This window comes from Hyposmocoma kahamanoa, unplaced genomic scaffold (genome assembly GCF_003589595.1).
Source record: "Hyposmocoma kahamanoa isolate Upper Pololo Valley unplaced genomic scaffold, ASM358959v1 63, whole genome shotgun sequence".
In the NCBI taxonomy this organism is placed as follows: Eukaryota; Metazoa; Arthropoda; class Insecta; order Lepidoptera; family Cosmopterigidae; genus Hyposmocoma; species Hyposmocoma kahamanoa.
This window is the reverse complement of record NW_020653851.1, coordinates 14,960,317-14,964,512: the sequence shown is the minus strand read 5'-3', so window position 1 is coordinate 14,964,512 and position 4,196 is coordinate 14,960,317.

The following is a 4,196-nucleotide window of genomic DNA, read 5'->3' as shown; positions in this document are numbered from 1 at the left end:
CCAGTGATAACTACTGATGTTTTGCACTCCAACATTAACTTCTTTCGAGGGATTATGTCTGAACCTTTGTCAAAATACACGAAAATGTTGTGTGACATGGTAAATCAGCATTATTTAACTTAGTAATTTTAATACAATAATAATGTAAAAAATAATTTTTACAGTAAATTGTATGACAATCAAATTAAGGTTATGATAGGAAAGGCTTCTCTAGAACAAAAGTCCTGAAATTAAATAAAGATTTTAAAAAACTATTCATCCTTTTCATAGTGGGACAGGACTTCACACTTTTTAAATCTTTATAAAGCTCATGTTTGGAGTAGTGCTGCCACCTTTGATGGTTCTGAATTTTACCAGTTAGCTCTCTTGGCTTCGGCGAAGCGAAAAGCAAAGAGACTTACTAGCAATGATTATCTTGCGGAATCGAAGCTGCAAAGGTCGACAACAGAAAATTATATGTAAGTTTTCTATCGGATACATTTGTGAGAGTATGCGTAGGAACTTTTCAATGTAATATCAGCTACACCATACCTCCTCGATCGTTTAGAAAGTCCGGAGCACTCCATCCTTATGTCATTGATATACCACCTATTCGCACGAAGCTCCTTGCTTCCGTTACTACCTACGTTTCCTGCAAACTACAATTTACGGCTATTCAGTACAAGAGTGAAAAGATTTCTTAGACAAATACGTACCATAGTCGATTACAATGTCCTTTAAAAGGGATCGTAAATGAAAATTTTTGAGTATAATTACCGTCCTGCGTGTGCCATAGAAATGAAATTTGTTTGCCACGAAGGTTAAATATTCAAATAATATTTATTTAATAGGTGAGCAATTTATAATTGAAATCATCATATTGATTAAACTCTACTGCTCATTCGTAATGCAGATTCCCCGGAGAAGAAAAGGTGTGTAACTCTAGGGGTTGCTCCTTGTAAATAAACATTAAGAATGTATATATATATATTCTCGAGATAGAAATAAATAAAATATACGTGTTTATTTACTTTAACATAGGCCTAGTTCAGAAAAGCAATATAATTGAAATTCGAGAAAATTACACTAATAACAATGGAAGTCATAAAAGGTGTTTCAAAATGATGACCGATGAACATTGATTAATTATAATAGCCGACTTAGCAACGAAGTTTTATTGTCATTATGGTGTAATGAAATTCAAAACGAAATTAAGTTTCTGTTTGGTTATTTCTTTTGAAAGAACAGTACAAATAGAACAAACAAACCTGCGTGTGCCGGCTCTCGGTTAGAAATACCTATAAGAGTACAAAAGAGGAGTCGACAAATTAATTTACAGTCGTCGACGTGACCGAGGGGAGGTTAGGCTGAATTGCTGTAATATCGAAGATTTAATTAACGTGGCTATTTATTTGGGGGATGGGCAACATTGCCAGAAATGGAAACTAATGACCGATACCATTCCGGATAAAGAGGTCTCGAATGAATGCTCAAATATAAATTAAATAATTTTGAGTCGTTACCTGAATAATTAAATTTTGATTTTCAAAAAGGTATAATAATAATAAAAGGTGCTCATTTTATTCATAAACAAATTTTTTTTTCATTTACAAGGTTTGGAAGTTACAGTAAGTTTTATATAAATAGGAAGACGAAAAATTTTTGGGTGCATTTTGAAATAGATATCCAACAAATGTTGCTTTGTGGTATATATCTATAGGTGATCTACCATAAAGTCTATTTTTAACCGACTTTAAAAAAAGGAGGAACTTCTCGATTCAACTGTATTTTTTTTCTTTTGAATGTATGTTACGCGATAACTCCGGTATTTGTGAACCGATTTTGATTATTCTTTTTTTGTTGGAAAGAGGGTACCTCAGTAGTGGTTTAATTTAAATTTGTAGAAAATATTCCACTTCTGAGGGTGGCAAACTAGGAGATAACTCGATTTCGTGCACTTTCCGGTAACCGATTTCAATAAAACTTATCAAATAGTTGTAATTTCGCGAATTTTAGAGGTCGGTTTTTTTAGTACTCTGTACTGAGATTATTTATAATTTTTTTTTTAATTGAAAATCTGTACTTGCATCATTTATATTTGTTTGTAAGTGACAGTTTTGTATAGTTTTATTCATGACGACTTCGGTGGCCCTATGGCTGTTGGCGCCGCCAGTGGGCCCTAAATAAGGAAAACTCTGGATAACTGAGCATGCGGAGTCGTTACAGCTTCGCAGAGATATAGCGTCTCTTAGCGTATTCTATCGCCTGTACCACGGTGAGTGCTCTGAAGAGTTATTCAACCTTATCCCTTCCTCTCCTTTCCATCAGCGGACCACCCGTGCCGGACTGCGTTGCCACAGTTGGACGGTCAGTTCAATACCGTCCCGCACTAAAAAGTTTGGCAATTCGTTCTTATGCCGAACCATCAAATTGTGGAACCAACTCCCGGCGCATGTATTCCTTCCCCTCTATAACATCGGGTCCTTCAAACGTAGTGTGAAGAAGCATTTGGCCAGACCGGCAAAATGATAGTGACGGAGTGAAGATATTTGTGTTTTCCATCCGTTACTCTCATCTCTGGACTGTATTCGCACTTTCCATCAGGCGCGGTGCAGTCATTTTGCCGAGTCACAATAAAAAAAAAAAAAAAAAAACTCGGGTTCAATTCCCGGTAGGACCAATTTGAGAAATTATCTTTTCTAAATTGATTCTGGTCTGGGTGTTCTGCGAAGCGCCCGGAGAGAATTCCGTTGCTCTGGCAGTTCCAGTACAGGGAATTCCTTGGGTTGAGACCAGGTAATGCTGTGGTTGTCTGACATACAATACGTTCGGTTCGGGAAAAAAAAAAAAATACCTGTATTATTTATTATATATGTACCTACCTACCTACTCGTAATAGTTCTTTTTTAATGACATCAAGCGATGGGATGAACAAGTCGTGCGCCTGGTGGTAAGCGACATGCCTATCTATGACTTAGAACTGATGGGCACTGCCACTGCGCCAGTCACCCCGAGATATAAGTTGACAAGTCTCATGTGCCTATAATTTCACCAGCACCCCTCAAAACCGGAACGCAATAATGCTCACATTACATTTGGCGGCAGAAATAGTTAAGGAGATCTATTGCTACTTTAATAACAACTTAGTAAAAGGTTCGGCACGAGTTGTTTTCCAAGTTTAAAATGAAATAACAAGTTTATTTATTGATAAAATTTTAATCTTTCTTAACAACATTGAGATCACAAGTTTGGCTTTTTTAAAATTATTTTTTGAAAACAATATCTGCAAGATGTCCCCCATTTTCATCTCTGCAAAGTTGGAGCCTTTTGATGAAATTTTCTTTCACTTTTTCTAACATTTCATTTGAAATGTTTTGAATTTCATCACGAATCTTCTGTTTTAATTCGGCCAGAGAGTTAAGTTGGTGACGAAAGATCCTTTCCTTCAGATATCCCCACAAGAAAAAGTCGGGGACAGACAGGTCGGGTGACCTTGCGGGCCAGTGGATGTCCCCGAACCTGGAAATCAGGCGCCCTGGGAATGCTTCCTTGAGAACAGCCATACTTTTTCGGGCTGTGTGCGGGGTTGCCCCGTCTTGTTGAAACCAGATGTTCTGGAGCTGACGTCTGGCCAATTCCGGAAGAAAGAAGTTGGTCACCATAGTGGAATAATTTTCCGAATTGACGGTAACCGTGTTGCCATGCTCGTTTTCGAAAAAATAAGGGCCTATGACACCTTTCACTCCGATTGCGCACCAAACTGTTACCTTTTGGGGATGCAAATGGTGTTGGTGTAATTCGTGCGGGTTGGTGTCGCTCCAGTACTTGAAGTTTTGCTTGTTCACGTAACCGGAAAGGCAAAAATGGGCTTCATCCGACATAAACAAATTATCCAGTAATTCAGGATTCTCAATAATTTGCTGCTGCATTAACTCACAAAATGCTTCCCTCTGAATTTTATCCCGTTCAGTAATTGCTTGGACGACTTGAAGCTTATAAGGATGAGCTTATGTGCATCAATTTTTTAAAAAGCCAAACTCGTTGACCGTCAAATGAACGCATTTTATCTCAATTTGAGCCATATGCAAATGTTTTATTTCATTTTAAAGTTGGAAAACAACTCGTGCCGACCCCTTTACTATAGCTTAACAGAAGGCGTAATGTAATCATTTAATAAAAAATAAACGACAAATTACTAAGAGTTTTATTATCGATAC